This window comes from Bombus affinis, chromosome 14 (genome assembly GCF_024516045.1).
Source record: "Bombus affinis isolate iyBomAffi1 chromosome 14, iyBomAffi1.2, whole genome shotgun sequence".
NCBI classification, from domain to species: Eukaryota; Metazoa; Arthropoda; class Insecta; order Hymenoptera; family Apidae; genus Bombus; species Bombus affinis.
Genome location: NC_066357.1, coordinates 1,743,460 through 1,760,418, shown reverse-complemented (window position 1 = coordinate 1,760,418; position 16,959 = coordinate 1,743,460). Strand labels below are relative to the sequence as shown.

At 40.6% G+C, this 16,959-nt stretch overlaps 1 protein-coding gene and 1 long non-coding RNA gene across 4 annotated transcripts in view; one reads left to right on the top strand and one right to left on the bottom strand.

Moving 5' to 3' along the window:
* The window catches only part of LOC126924161 (uncharacterized), a 74,655-nt gene that overhangs the window by 4,480 nt on the left and 53,216 nt on the right, over positions 1 to 16,959 (top strand). The window lies entirely within an intron of this gene.
* LOC126924207 (uncharacterized) overlaps positions 8,940 to 16,959 on the bottom strand; it is a 67,855-nt gene continuing 59,835 nt past the window's right edge. For both annotated transcript variants that reach the window (XR_007713450.1, XR_007713451.1), the window contains exons 3-4: positions 12,549 to 12,705; positions 8,940 to 11,215 (exon numbers count right to left, since the gene is read on the bottom strand). This is a non-coding gene — a long non-coding RNA (uncharacterized LOC126924207). The remainder of the gene's footprint in view (positions 11,216 to 12,548; positions 12,706 to 16,959) is intronic.

Genomic DNA, 16,959 nt, shown 5'->3' with positions numbered 1-16,959 from the left:
CGAGTGCTATAGTGATTATATCGTGTTGATGTAATTATCGATCATCATCGAATAGATACGAGAATCGCAATCACAATGATAATTACTCTTTAAGTCGACTTACCTCGATCATAGAAGTCAGAGTTTGAATCATAATGATTCGAAAGTTCCTTCATCGGTCGATGAACTAAGCTGGAACAACGTAATCGATCAACGAAAGATGTAATTTACAACGCGTGTAAGTAGAAACAAGCGATCGTCCTATCGTCTCCGTGAAGCACTCTTCTGTTAGCTTTCAGCGAATGTAAGAGCGTGGAGAGTCATTCGGATAAACATCCTAATCGCGGAAGTCGTCTCGCGTCGTCTTGCAAAGGGGAATTTTCACGAAGGAGAGCCTTGCGTGGGCGATTATACCGGGTGAAAAGCGAGAGGGAGCCGAAATCAACTCGTTCGTTTTCGACTTTCATTTTCCACGAGACTCGTTTCTCCGAAAGAATTGAAATGTCAAAGAGACCGAGAGAAAGACAGTGCTGCCTTTGTTCGTAGTCGACGTCGACTCGCATAAAAACAGGGTGAAAGAGGGTGAAAAACAACATTGTTGGATTTTTGAAGCCTTCTTCAACACGCTAGCTTAAATAAGTAGATTTATTAGTCGATAGATTGTTGTTCGAGGGGATCTTATAAATTAATTAATTAGAAAGTTATCTTTCTCGGATATTTCATGGTATTCTCTAATAATCGCGTCTTTCGAGTAAAATTTCTCACAGTTATACGAGAAAACCTATTAGTACCGGCAATTTGTGGATTCGTATCTCGTAAATTTCACTATTGATATTAATTTAATTTTGCTGGAGAGCCCGGATAGCGAATCGGATATTCGTCTAGCTTGCGTGCTTAAATTGCGATAAATAAATGACAACTGCGTGAATGTTCGCCAACGAATTATGGATGTACGTACGCTTATGCATGTCGCGAGGAAGCTAGGCAACGCGCGAGCGTGCAACTCGAACTCGTTGGTTCCCAGCGGAATCATGAAAGTATAATAAGGCATCCTCCGGTTTCTGCGAACCAGACTTTCATCCGATCGGACCATTATCTTGCATTAGACTGTTCGATGTTAATTGTAAACAGACAGACACGAGGATGTGGAAGAAACGCAACGTTGCAGATTACAAGGAAACGATCCGGGCAATCGCGGTGATCTTTCCCAGGAATCTAGCCCAGAAGATTGCCTCTTGTTCCTGGCGTGTGTAGGAGGATTTATACGAAACCGGCGTTCTTCCAGAGAAGAATATCGAGAAGAATTCTATTACGGTAGCAGGCTGGTCAGAAGAGCGTGTATTTATACTTTTACGAGATGCCGAATACCTATATTTTTTGTTGAGTACGAAATTTTATAATTCGCAAGGTGCAAGTTATCGGTGCAAATAAATTTCGTTGATTTTCTAAAATTTGAAAGCGACACACCGGAAAATCAACTGCAAAAGAGCTGATGGCGATAGCAATGGTCGATTAAAACGGCAAAACTCCAATCAATTAACGCGATGATATTACGTCTTGTACTCCAACGAGGAAATCTAAGTAGAAGCTAAGAAGAAAAAGAAGAACGGAAGGTCTCTGCGGGTGAAATAATTCTGTACGATGACGTTTCGCGAATATTGAATCACTTTCGCGCGAATCATCGGAACCGCGGCCCCGAGCCAGGTCGTCTTACGTTGCGGCGGGAAATGGAAATAAAAATGCAGCGTGTCGTGACGAACGGAGGTTGTGAATCATCGACGCTAAAATAGAACGACGCGGAGCCAACACTGAAATCAGTCCGATAAAAAGCTTCAACAACAATGCCTGGGCTATTGGCATCGATGCGAATTGCTCGACTGCTTACGTCCGTGAAAGTAACGCGTCGATAGCGAGTCGAACGAACGAACGGGAAGAAGGGACCTGGTGCTCCTAGGTAACAGTAAAAGGCTACCACGATACACTTTCCTTCGTGAGATCAGCCGTTCCGCGATCCAAGCTTCTTAGCGCTCCTTTATTCTCGATTCCGTGATCTGTAGAACGTAATTGTATATTTAAAAAGGATTTCTAACGAACACACAAAAGCAAACTTTTACTTTTTCAAACGCGTGAGGGCAAAAACCGAACAATTTCATCGGTAATTACATTATCGTTGAGAGTCTAGTAACTAAGCTACACGTACGTAATTAATTAATTAAGTAATCGATTATATATGCGTTGGTAGCAACTTGCGCGTTAATCCTGGCTTTCCCGAACGATGATTAACGAATATACGATCACTGCAGCAATAATTTCCATTTTCCAGAGCAAAGTTCGAGGATCGTGTAATTCACGGAAATTACGAAACGACCTCGAGGAATCAACCACGAAATAATTGAGCGTTATCTGCGCTTTATGTTATCGTAGTATCCGCGCTAGATACCTCGCCGTGATGAACACGCATTGGAACCTTTCAGGGAGAAAAAAATGTGAGACTGACACGTATATGCGTCGCATTATGTTAACGACCATGGCCCATAGATTTCGATGGTCGATAAGAATGGAATGTTTGGAGAAAAATGTGACGAGTGAAACGACAAACCATCTGTGACCGAAACGTTTATACTACAAGCCAGAGTTTCCTCTGATCGTGAGAGCTATAATTGCGTTTCCATGGAAAACTTCGATCCATCGGGTATCGACCACGAGTTGTTGAAAGATTGCTTGCTGATAATGTTAATGTTAAAACCATCAACGATACTTCTAAAACTTTGATTTTAAAAGTGAAGCTTCGTTTTCGAGAGAATTCGGTTAAAAAACTTGTAAAGTACACGTGAATTTAATTCACTTTCTACGAATGGATGATTGACAGGAAGTTGTTCTACTTGCGAAAATCAATCAAAAACGTACAACAAAAATTTGACGTTTAATCTCCTGAGAGATATTGAGGCAAAAAATGATTTCAGAGGTAGTTTTCAATCAATGACTACATGCGTGTACGTTATTTCTCTTACTTTTAGAGCAATACGACATAATTATCTACTTTCAACTCTAGTAGATTTGTTCTTACAAAACTTTTAAGCCCTCGTCCTTAAAAGAATAAATTTTTTTTAAACGATTCTTTATTAAAAAATAAAATTCTTTCTACATATCCGACTTATTTTCACGTATAGAATAACCTCCTCTATTGAGTTACACCACGGGCGCTGCCACGCCCTGTATAATGCAAGGGAGAAACACACCCTTATCTATGTATGTACTTTACAAAGAAGCCACCTAAACCGGTAAAACTACACCGTTAAAAGATCTATGAAATTTCTATGAAAATTTATATTCTACGAGATCTATAGAATTTCATTGAGAAATTACGATCGTTTCGATACTCTGCTAGTTTTATCGGTATCAGAGAAAGAGTAAACGTTCGAGTGAATGATAGCTTGTTCGATAAAATATTTATATACCGATAGCTTGTTAAAACTCGAGTAGAGTAATTTTATTTGATAAAAGAATATCGTCTGTAAAAAATACGAATTAATCTGTTCTATTCACTGCGACAGTTTTACCATCGCTAAGAGGAAACAATCTTTTCGAAGATTAGCCCTTTCTAGATTACTAAACGAGCCAAACGCAGAGTAATTCCACTGGATGGGAAATATTTCGTGAAAAATACCATTGTTAATGATCCTATTCGAAGTAAGGAAGTAAGAGGATAGCGAATGGGCGTGGCCCAGGATCGCGACTTATCTCTTGAAGTATTATATATGCTTGAAAGCTGAGGCAAACGGTGCTACTTAAGAGTTAATATATCGATGGGAACGTAATCGCGACTCGAGGAAGGAAAGTCTACCAGTTGGTTGTGGAATCGCCTTTTCTTCTTGTGTTCAGAACGGTACATTCGCGGAAAAGGTCAGACATATGTAGAAGGTGGAGCAACAACGTTACCGACAAGATCTGCCTCGATTCACGCGATCCCTGTATCCAATTACTCGACAAGAAGGATTTTTATTATTCTTATAAACGATCGGCGATTCGAAAGAAAAGGGAAAGGTAAAAAGCAACGGTGATATTCTTCGAGGGATAAATTGAAATTTTCCACGAAGGAAGGACGGCATGATGTTGATTCTTAATAAATTACTCCGCTCTTACTGTTTCCTCTTAGCTCGCGTCTTCTTTCTATTTCTCTTATTTTCTTTTTTTTTTTCTTTCGTGTAATTTGCCACGGAAGCGTTAATGTACCGCCCACATGCACGCGCGAGACCATTTAAATTACTGCCGACGAAACGACTGGAAGAATACCGCGACTCGCCCTGCAATTATTCTCCAAGTGTTACTCTTGTCGACTCGGTTCGTATCTTTCTCAATTCTTTCCGAGGAATTCTCTATAACCTGTTGTTATACGCGATTCTCTGTTAACACTAATTCAAAGATACGATAGAGCAGTGTTTCCTCTAATTTTCTTTTGCTAGCAATGTCCTTTTATTATATAATTCGTTATATGATAACTCGCGAAATTTATTTTTATTTAATCCTGTTGTTCTTTCAGCTTGTTCTTCGTGTTTGTATTCGGATATCTTTTTTTTCATAAATTTGAGATATGCACGTGTTATAATAATATGTAAGAGACAGTTTCTCACAGAATTGTAATTACTTTTATCTCAGTGCGATATTTCTGTCTTACAGTGTCATAATTCGAAGCTGCTTTCGTAACGTTTTCGATCGTTAAATTGCATAGCTGTTATGGAAGTGAAATCATTCATAGATGCTCGTCGATTTCTTAAAATTATCCCCGGTTCGAGGAACAAGATAAATCTATGTCTCAGCTATCGATGCATCGACACGAACGTTCGTACCTCAGTACACGTTAACGTTATCCTTTTAATCGTTCACGATCGCTCGCTATTGTAATCATCGATCGGCTGGAAGCAACGACAGAAGAATAGCGAACCCATACGCAGAGATGGATGCTGCAAGCGGAGAAAGTGACTGGTTGACACGATATTCTTCCTCCAGATCCCCGGTCGATCCCATGGATGGATATCAAAGATTTATGCAAATTATCACGTCAAAGCCGTACACTGCTCGTGACATGCTTGCATCCGACTAAACACAGCTCTGATCGTCGCTGATAAAAAGCCTCGCGTACTACAGAGAAGCTGGATTTTTAAGAAAATCCTCGAGAAGAGCCTACTGGCCTACATCAACAGCTGAGCAAGGATTAGAAACGATCGAACGAAGATCTCGTTTTACGATCGACCGTTTTAGCTTACTATTTCATATATTGATCAAGGATCAATTTAAGCTGAAAGTTTGACAGATACACCTAACAGATAACTAACGATACTAATTGGTCGAATTTTTCGGCGAAACTGTCCGAAATATAACTTTGTCAAGATTCTTGCAACGCTTTTCTTCCGCTAATAACATCGGTACGTGTTGAGACAAAGGTGGAGTATTAAGTAAAGAAAGAAATGATGGCGTGTTGATTAAGATTAAAATTAATCAGCGCGTTCGTGGAATCGAGAAAGCAAAGCACGAAGCAAGGAGACCAAACAAACCGACAATTTATAAAAATCCATATTCCTGGTTGAAGCAGGTTTCCTTGCCAGTAGCAGAAATATGGTTTTGTGTCTTGTGCGTCAACGAAAACGAAAGCTAGAAGGAATTTGTGGTTTAGGTGGTCACCGAGCCAAGTGCCTCGCCTTATCTCTGTCCGTCATTAAATCTACCGTTCCACGAGTCGTTGCACGAATCGGTAGAAATATCGTTCTCTGGAAACACAAATTTATATGAATTTATATGGATTTGCGAACTCTAAGTCCGAATAAAATTCAATGTCCAAGTTCCGTAGGTTTTCCTACTTACTATACATACTATATACTGTACACTATTATATCGTATATAGTGTGTGCTGTGGATCAGACAGCTGTTCGAGGGCGGCTTGATCTTTTTTCAAAAGCTTATTGAAGCACATGCTGCGGGCAGAGGCGCGCCATGTGCCTCGTATCCTTCTGTGGCTCGTTTCAATCTCGATTATCTTCTCTTCGAAATTCCTTTTGAATACCCAACGTCGATTTTTCACAATGGAAGACTCGCTCCTTTTCGAAATAACGTCTGAAGAGAGAAACTCTCGTTTCGATCTCGATAATCTTCACATTTCTTATCGTCGATTTTCCACGACGAAAGATTCGCAAGTTCGTGGAAGCGCTTTAAAGAGAAATAGCGTTGAATGTTTAGAGGAAAGACAAACGTGCTTTAAATCGTTAAGTCGTTTGGCAAACGTACGGTTGTTCGATAAAATAGGCGAGACAAGTTGCGCATGGCGCCAATGTTGCGCAGAGAGCTGTCAATTGACGGGACGACACTGACAATTCTGACTTCCTGTTCTTAAACTACACGTGTCTCTGTAGTTGCATTCTCGCGATGACGAAGCGATCGTGTTATTTAATCGTTTGCAACTATCGATAAACGAATTGATTGAGTTTAGAACATTGGCCATCGTTAACTGCCCTCGTCGTTTATTCGTCTTATGATACTCAACGTATGGATTTTTATTGGAAAGCGAATATTCTGGAAAACATTCGTTGACGTTTTTTCACGCTATACGATCTATTTCGTAGGATTCAAATTAGCTTGAAATTAGAACAACATGTAGAGTGAACGAATTTTGTGGCGCGAGTAATGTTAGTGAGATTCCGTGGATGAATGAAGGAAGTTAAGAGGCAAAACCATAAATTTTAACTTTTTCAGTAAAAGAATTCGATTATTTTTAGATGGAAATATATTGCCTAATACTGCGAGCTTCGCTCGTCGTAAAAATTATCCGATTATTCCAAACTTAATTCTGACTTTTCGTAATAATCCAACGAATCGCACACTCGTGATATCAACGTAAGAAGAACAACATACTTGGACGTAGTTGCAAAGAGCTTCCAGAAACATAGGACCAGTCTTACTCAACTACGACACAATAAAACGAACGAATCCAATATTGGTAGGTGGCGAAACGGAGATATCGGAGTTCCCTTAATCACATTATAGTTTCCGTATGGCTTCTGAGCTGTCCAGATACCAACTGGATACCTTAAACTATCTAAAACCGCTGAACTCGTTCTCCACTTTACGACCACATTTTTAACGGGGTCACTTTGAAAACGAAAAGATGAACAACGAGAACAAAAATACCTAAGAAGAAAAAGACTTTTCGTTTTAAAAGCACGAATAACGCATTCCGAATAGATCATTCCGTGGTCTCTTCCGGCTGACAGTCGGTCTATTTTTCTTGGGTGCATAGTGCCGCCGAATGTTCACTCGATATATTTGTTCCACCAGCTAAAGGAGAGGGTACCTGTGCTCACGGCACGGGGTGACTCAGCTCGTATATATTTCGGCGGGTCGAGTGGTTCTCGTCAGAAGGAAGTATTTCGCGCTGAGTCAACCACGAAATCCCGAAACTGCATGCACCGGGTGGTCGTCGCAGCTCAGAGCCCTCGTTTCGTCAACGGTTGTCCGAGATTTTATCGCCGGCTGCTCGAAAATGAATAGAATAGAACAGAGCCGTACAATCTAGGAAAACGAATTTAATCAATTAATTATAGTTAGTCTCCCGGTTATGTCTGTAGGATCTTGGTGTTGGCCAAACATTGTGAGAACACGTTCTCATCGTGTTGCAACATACGTTTGAAATTCGTCGTGATCCAATTCTGCGAGAATCTTAACGTTATGATTTAGTCTTTCTCATCGCTTTATATATTATAGTTTGAGATTACGGAATGTTTCTTTTATGAATGTAGCAAAACTCTGTCGTTAGTCTCTGTCGACGAAAATCGTCAATCAGCGATGAAACTTAAGAAAGCACGAAGCCGATCATAGTCGTCGTAGCATTGAAACGTCCGTGAAGCCTTTGCCGCTGCAGGCTACGGACGAGCAGGATTAACGAACGACGGTGTAAACTCGCGAAGGATCGCGTTCCAACGAGAATAGAGGAGAAAGAGGAAAACGTAATCGCTTGTTCGCCAGTGGCAGGCAACCAAAAGCTGTTCCGTGACGATCTATTCTAAGCTTGGATCGTTCCAAAACAGGAACAGGTCCAATTTCTGTCGTCGCTTGATGTTCTCGTAGCTCGAGCTATGCTCGTAAAATTTCAAAAACTGCGACGTGCACGTTCCGATGGATTTGAACCGACACGTTCTAAGATTGTAATTTCACGCAAAATAATTGGAACCGGTTGGGTCGTGTAAACAGTTGATTTTAACTGCCTCGTACGACGCTTAAAAATGCTTTTCAACGATAGAAAGAATTTATTTACCCGAAAGTTAATTTACTCGCATCCATTCGACCGTACGCTTCAACTTCACGAACGTTTCGACCCTGTAGATTCTATATCGGGAAATTAAGAAATTCTGTATTTCCAGAAAGACTCAAAGGGAATTAAAAGTACACCCACGCGAAGGTTGTCTGTTTTCTTTGCCTTTGCTCGGTTGAAAAACGACGTAAGAGCCGCGGGAGGCGGCCGGTTACTGAAATCTAAGGTTATTTCGAACGTTCGTTAAGCTCGAAACGATCTTCTTCGGTAGATTCGTAGGCAGCGAGCGACGGGATGCCGGTCGTTTTGCATGCCCGCATAGATCGAAAGCGTCTGTTCGCGTGGAAAGATCCAGCATCCAGATAAAATCGCAGGAAGATACGGTTTCTCGTCACGACACCAGCTTCTCGGAGAGTAGAAAGGCGGCTCTTGGCCGGGATCACCTATTAGCCGAGCGGAGATTCATGGATGCTGCATTATTCATAAGGGAAGACACTTTGCAGCCTTTTTTCTTCTCGACCAACCGCGGAATAGTACCTAATTTAAAACGTACGACAATTTGTGCGTTGTCCGCGTATAGGTAAATCATCGAACGTCGATTTCGTGAGATCAGCGCCGTTCGATCGTCCTTTAAATCTTTCCATGGGCGCTAAGAATTGCTTTCTTTCGTGCGTGAAAGTCAGAGTGTATGGGTAATGTGGAAATATATAAATTACGAATGTGTAAAGTTTTTCATCGAATGATATTTATTACGTGTTAATTTCAAGCTTGAAGCCAATCGAATGCGCGTTCAGTCCTTTATTAACTATTTCTTGTGGAACAGATTGACCCAGAATGAACGAAGAACCGCATAACCTTCGATTTCGAGACACTGTGTAGTCTGCTGAGCCCGAAATCCGACTACCAGAAGCCCAACTAGTATTCCTCGTGAGTCACGCGAGCATTCCGCAGAATCCATCGAAGCGACCGACCGGAAACGTGACGCGATCTGCCAACAAATCACGAAAAATTGTGCAGGTTGGCGTTTATGGAAATCCGTTGGTTCGAAACGTGTTACTACTTGTCCCTCGGCAACATCATACTTTCACGCTACGCAATTAATCCTTCCAACTATTTCTGACTAATACCGATAAAAAGAAACGTTCTTCGGTTCTTATCTGATGAATCTTTCTTCCATCCTCTACCGTTTCGAAGCTTCGAACAAATTGTCTGAAACGTTCTATACGCATATTCCTAATCATCTTTAACGAAATTTAAACGTAGAAATCGCTAACTCCGTTTGCAGCTAATAAGCGTATGATTGCTTCTAGTCGTTAACTCGTCGTTACTTTGCAGATTCGTTGAAATCTACGCTATCGCCACGAATCTACCGAAGTGTCTAGTTACTTACGAGTGTCAATGTACATGACTAACGACGAGCGTTAGCGGAGCGACGTTTCGTTCGAGTAAACCAAAGGAAATAAGCGAAGAATAAATGAAACTAAAAAAACACGTGGCGGTCTAAAAGCGTCATTAATTCTCGTTGGACGAGGACGAATCGTTAATGGTCGTCGATAACGTATGAATCGGCAGGATTACTCTGTTTGTATGTTGGCTGGTTCGTCGAATGCGAGAATCTGCTGGCAATAAGTCACATCCAGTTGCGATCATTCATCGAGAATAACCGTTCACCCGTTCGTGATCTCCTCTCTCGAATTTCACCCGATGGAGCCTACTTGCGGAGATGCCTGGTCCTGACTTGACGTCGGTAAACACGCGAAGTTAGAAGCTGGTAGCCTTGAACGAGGCTCGATCTGCCGCGAAAGCAACGACGTGCTCCGCCACATACTCCGCCGTGATACACTACCGTTCATAAGTATTCGTGACTTTTGAATACTCGTACACCTACGGCAAATACAGTGACTTTTATGTATTACACATATCACTGATATTGTAGAAAATATCTTCAACTTTCTGTAATGTCAAGTAGCCAAATAATTATGGCAGTATACGTTCAAACGAACGTTTCTGATTCCTTTGGATGTGTTATTTCGTATTCTTGCAGTTTGTCTGCTAATATTTGATAATCGTGATAATAATCAACTTAATAACAAGTCGGATGATCTTGACGAACACTATGTTTCTTCGATATTAGGGTTTTCGAATAATAAAAATACGTATTTCTCTAGTTATTCGACGTCTAAATACTTATGGACGATAGTGTACATTCTGACGCATCGTACACGATTCATCGCTTTCTCGATCTTCGACGAGAGGACGTATGATGACTTTGAAGATAATTATTTTCAGCAGGAAATTTAATTAAATTTTTTCTACGCTTTAACGATACGGTGATCGATAAGAAGTTTAAGGAAAATTAAAAGTGGCAAAACAAGTTCCGTTGGAATTGATACGGTGGTGAGTTATGGATACATTCATCTGGCTTTCTATCCCATGGAAGAAGACTAGAACACCCAGTTGTCTCAATTTCTATTCGATTTACAAGCAATCTTCGTCCCAGGGTATAATTTCAGACACTCGAAACGACGATACCCAGTGAAAGCCGAACGAGAAAGGATTCTAGATTGCGAATGTGGAGTTTTTTTTTATGTACGAATGAAACAACCGGGTTACGTAGCCTGAGTTAACCACCGACAGAGCGTTCTCAAAATACGATAGAGCTAAAATAGGAGAATAAAATGTACTTTGGTATTAAATTTCATTTATTTAAATAGAGATCAAGCGTATTGTCAGTTTGTTTTAGTACTCCAGAGTTCTATATATTTCTCACTGCTGAATTAGCTAAGTTTTTTAACGCAAATAAACCTCTAGCGTTACATTCTCTTTGTGCCTGAAATACCTCCAGCGTTTCGGCGTAATCAACATTTTCGCTTGTTATTTCACTTCGTAAAAGTTTACGTCTGCATCTTGTTCGTCACTCATAAAGGATACTCCGATCTAACAACAGAACAAAGAAAAGAAACTAAGACGGATGCGTTCATTCGTCGATCGAATTCCAAATCTCTCGACAGCAATAATTACTTTCTTCAGGATATACCGAAGTATTTCTGTTCTTGTTACATCGAGACGGTCGTTGGAACGAATCGAAGAATCATATTACGCGATACAAACTGTATATCAGAGTATAGACATTAAAATATTCGGATAATACGAATGTTCATGGGGAAAAAATGCAGAGTATCGAACGACGGGGAGGCAAATTCCTCGATTCGAGAAACGTTGCCCCAGGAACGTTCCTCCACGGCGCGGTCGCACCTTGGTGCGTTCGGAGAATCGCAGAAAGGTGGCTGGCATCGGTTCAAAGCGACGTAATCGGCCGGTTGCGTCGCTGCTTATTCGGAATCCCGGATAGAGGATACCGTAAAACGGCGTGCACACGCTTTATTACATCTGCTGTGCGTAAATTTAGGCACACGGAATCACGAGGCTGCTACGCGTCTCGGTTCGCCACGCTTTAACCCATTAACCACTTGGCTAAACGCGTACCGACTTCTCTCCAAGAATTAGCTATCGCTTGTAATTTAATTCGAAACTCTAACTTTATTAAAAATTCTATTATACTTTCTTCTCCACGTGTATTTTAAATTTATGCTTTATTTTTAACGCTCGATAACTATTTTAGTGGGTAACGTGCATTGTTTTCCACGAATCTTTACAGGATTTGAAAGAGATAAAACGTGTTTACCAAGAGTAATATTTTATATAGATGGTAACGCGAAATCTCCTTATAGACGATAACGAGTATCAAATTATGTGCATAGGTTAGATGTTCGTAAGATTATGAACGCTTAATAACCAAATATCCATCTATGTAACCACTGTATGGGGATAAGTGGTCGCTAATGACTCCATTGTTAACGTGACCACTTTAAAATAAACTCGTACAAAAAGAAATATCGTTAGGGAGCAACGAGTTAATTTATAACGATGTTGTGTTCGGGTCGAAGTCTACTTGTCTGGATTTTCCAAAATCATGTTCGACTCGTTCAATCGCTTATTCTTTATTTTCGTGGCGAACCAAGCCCACATCCATTCAAAATATTCCAGTCACTATCGTTCGTTCATTATGCGTCGTTTACGTACGCTTTATTACTTCGTGTACTTAAAATTCCTGCGACCTAAAGCGTTTCTTAAAGACATCCGGACGCACCGCTAATTACATACCTGGCCAACGTTTGCGTTTATGCGCGCTGCTCGTAACATTTTCCCGACTGCTTAATATCCACTTTCTAATTGATACGATATTTAAGAGCTTACTGCAAATTCTTACCTCAGATCTAAGCGTTTAAACTGTTAATTGGGTCACACCTTAACGAGAAACTGTAATCGCTTTAGTGGTATTTCCCTTTAAGAGCTTGTTCACCCAAACATAATCCGATCTAACTTGATCTCTTCTGGCAAATTTTGGATATCAGGTCAAGATTAATCTGGAAAAATATTACGTTTCTATAATGTGTCCCTATTTCGTAAAAGAGATGCTGGAAAGCTGAAACAGTTCGAGTTGAGAAAAGTCGTTAGTGCGCATAATTGCACGAAAAACTTCTGCTATCACGAAATGTAAAGTAAGATGTCTGTAAAAGAACGACGATACTTAACGCGATCCAGAACTCAAAGCGTCAAAGCGCGAATAATAAATCGTCGTATAAACATCGCAACTTGCACGTTTCAAGCCTTATCTCGAGCAAGTACTTCTGAGTGAAAAGCAACGATCGAGATCATAAAGCTGGTCACAAAGACGCTTTTCATTCGATCGATCGAGTTCCACCGCGGCCGAAAGATAATTTCTTTTTTCATCCGTTTCTTTCTTCGGCAGGCGACACTCTCGAATCGAGCAGCTCCTTCGCATTCCTCGGTTCGATTCACCAGCCTCGGAGATCGTTGCCTCGTTCACGGCCGCCCGATTCCTCGGGCTGCGTTTCGATAGAGCGCAAGTACGTGGCTGTCCGGAGAATCCGTTGCGCATACGTATGTACGCGCTCGCGCATGTGCTCCATCAAGCGATTACGAGACCGCGGAAGCAGCCTCGAAGAATGCTGGTCCCAGCGAATAATCAGCCTTGTTTAACGCGATTCCTCAGAAAGATACGACCTAAATTCAATGGAGAACTTCTTGCATGGAATTTCACGAGCGGTCGATGAATAGAAATTTTCTAGAGTTGAAGTTTCCTTTTCCGATAGAGCGGCTCGCACGTATCTCGACGATTTATCGATTTTATCCTTCGATCTTCACTCTCTTCGGCTAATTTCTTATTTCTATCGTGAATTATCGTACATATTATTTCGTCGTATCGTGTAACAGGTCGATATCAAAATTGGTAGAAATTCTACGCGATTAAATTTTATCAGTGCAGCTGATGTGTCAACTTTAAAATACTTGCTGATTTATCGATCTTATCTTTGGATCTTTATTCCCTTCCGCTAACTTAACGTTTATCGAGAATTATCGAATTATTTTATCGTATCGTGCTTGGCATATGAGTCATCCTCTTTACACTGTTCGCTTTTAAACGCTTGATTTCCCGCGCTGAGTCATTATTTTATTTCGTTAATTTCCTAACTTTCTAGAGAATTATCAAATTATATTCGTCGTGTCGTGCATCAAATCCATAGCGAAATTCAAAGGAACTATTCTTCACGGATAATCAAACCTCTCCTCCTTCAGGATACACCGAAGATTTACTTAAATCACTCGTTGGCTCGTCTCATTACCCGGGGAATATCATTTTCCGCGGCTGTGGCTCCGCTCAACAATCAGGATATTCATCCAACGGATTGTTCTCCTCCGGCCTCTCAATTAATCCCGGCGCGGCAAGATGCTTCGTTCGACTCGTCTTTTTCCCAGGAATTTGCGTCGCCTCGGTTCCCTCGCGGTCGATCAGCAACATTTTTAACAAGCTTCCCGTTCCACGGTCCCCTGCAATCGGTTCGATGCCGCAAACCAACGTTACTATCGATTCCGATTAACTCATATATATTTAGTGCCACGTTGATGATTCACCTCGTGGGAATCGATCGAGTTTCAAAAGAGATCGATGGTTCTGTTTTATACTTTGCCAACGTTACTATGCGTACAAATAGGTTGTAAAGTTTCTTCGTTGACAGCGAGGTCGGTCAGTCTCGTTAGAAGACTTTGTGCGATGAAATATTACAATTACGAAAATAATTAGAAAAATGGAATCCAAGTGACAAATTATTTTACGAATATTAATTAGAACGAGTATTATTCCCTAAAAATTTCGTATATTTTTCTATGTCACGTGCGTTCTATATATATTTGCACCTTCAAATTTCCAATAAGTGCATAGAAATCTATGGTCTGTTGATGAGTAAAGAACTGGTCCAAGCGTAGTCACGATATCGTCAAAATTACGAAATATCGACTGGTACAAAGAAAATAGAGTTAATGAGCTATAGAGCCAAAGCTATAAACATAGAACGAAATTTTCCATGTGCGAAATATCGAAAGAAGAGTTTATACTTTGCCGTTTCCAACCGAACGTACTAAGATACCGATTAACATTTCCAGCTTTTCTACTTGCGAATGAAATACTGTTAATCATAAGTAGGCTATGAATGTTAGTGCAAACTCCTACTTTTACAAACACAATCTAGAAACGCAACAGAAGTAGAAATTTATCGCATTCGAAGCGTTTTAGATAATTTTTATAATAATAAATTATGACAACAACGTTAGTAGCAGAAAAATTGCAGCGCTTTGAATTCCTCGTCCGTGCATAAAGATTCACAGTCTAATTGTAAATTATTATCTTTTACATCGTGCAGAATCTTAAAACAGAATATACTTTTCCAAACGGACCCACAGCCTCATATTACGTTTTAATGATTTAATTTAGACCTCGTTGCATTCTATCTCATACTACAACGAGATAATATGCAGAATTTTTAAAGCACTTTTAATAGTAAATAACAAAAAAATATTTCAAACGAAAGTTACCCTTTTTTGAACCATCTGCAAATTGAACCACTTACACTAAATTTCCAAAAAGTTCTTTTTTCTCTAACAATTCACAGTCATCTTGTCTTTTTTAAACGGCAAGGCGTATCTTTGATTTCATAGAATTATATCCGATACCAAGTGGAATTCAAACATCTGTAATACTATGACCTTCGAACGAAGCAATTTGTAGCTGATTCGAAACAGGTGAACTTTCGTTCGAAACGTTTTTTAGTTACATTATTAGAAATACTTCAAAAATCGTGCACGTCGTTTCATCGAACACCCAACACACCAAAGACCTGTTTAACGTAACCGCTGCTAGTATTCCGTTCGCAAGGTTCAAGCGCTCGAGTACAGATGTTATTTACTTTTGTTGACAATCGTTGCGCGAGTAGTTGGCGAGCAGTTGTGCTTAACGCGCTGGCGGCATTATCGTTCATCGACCACACGAATCATGCGTTTACGAGCATGTTCGGGTGTCAAGACACGGCCAGCGAACTGTGTTCCATGTTGAAAACAAGGAGACTTAAACGAGTTGGGCGGAGGAAACGAGAGACTTCCGTTGCAGGTTTACTTTGGCTGAAAGCAGTACGGTTCCGTCCGTATTCTTCGAACCGGACGATAAACAAGTTCTATTAAAGAAAACACGATGATATTAATCGGAATATGACCGTGAAATCAATCTATGCATCATAGACGTTGATCGTTAGAGATCGAAGTTCGTTCACACCGTTGATTTACGATCGTTCTCGACGGCGATTACGTGCGTTACGCAAGCGTTAAAACAAGAATATTGAATTGTCTGAACCGTTTGCGCCAACGTCCGCCAGTTAAACGGCTAGATGACTCGTGTCTTTGAAAATTCTCATAGTTAATAGCGTGCTCTCTGTTCGAAGTAAATGTAGCATTAAGGGAGGCACAAGAATCGAAAGCAGCACGCTCGTAAAAAGTTACGCGGCTCGACCCAGATTTCGCTTCGTTCCCGCGAAACAAAGGGGTATAAATCAATTTTAAGTGTGTACGATTAAAATTTCACGGAAACTAACTGGACGCGAAGCGGGATCTTGAAATTATCGTGTCGCGTGGGTCAGCGCACGCCTTATCGACGATAACCCCGCGAAGTTGCAACGAAGTAATCCACCGGTGTGTCGTTTCACTTCCTGCAGTGGTCTTCTTCTCTGATTCGCGTGCAATATCAACGTTTATGAAAGACGATTGGAAGTAACGCGGCTAAAATTACTTGGAATTTAAACGGAAAGATTCGATAGAAAGTTTCCTTATAAATAAAAATTTCTTCTTTCGATGCAATTAATTCCAGTTCGGCCGATTTTACCGCAAGTGCGTAAGAAATAAAATATTTCTACATGGCAAAAACCGAAGGAATTCGGAGAGCAATGGCTGGCTAAACAGAGAAAACGTAACGAACTCATTCACTGCGCTATAACTAAATACTAGACCGTAATTACTCATCTAATTGGAGCGTTGATTTTGATACAACTTATTACTCCGCGGAGCTGAAATTTATTAAATCAGGAAAATATCATAGAACGGTATTTTGCGAATCTCTTTTTCTAACGGAATCGCGGCGGGTGCGAATTTCAAACGGGATAAAGTTGGTAGCGATGTGGAATGGCGAAGAGAAGATGCCGGTTTAATTGGTGTGGCGACTGCAAATCGCCGCCTTTCAGACGATTCCAAGCTGCGAGCACGCGATACGCGCGCAA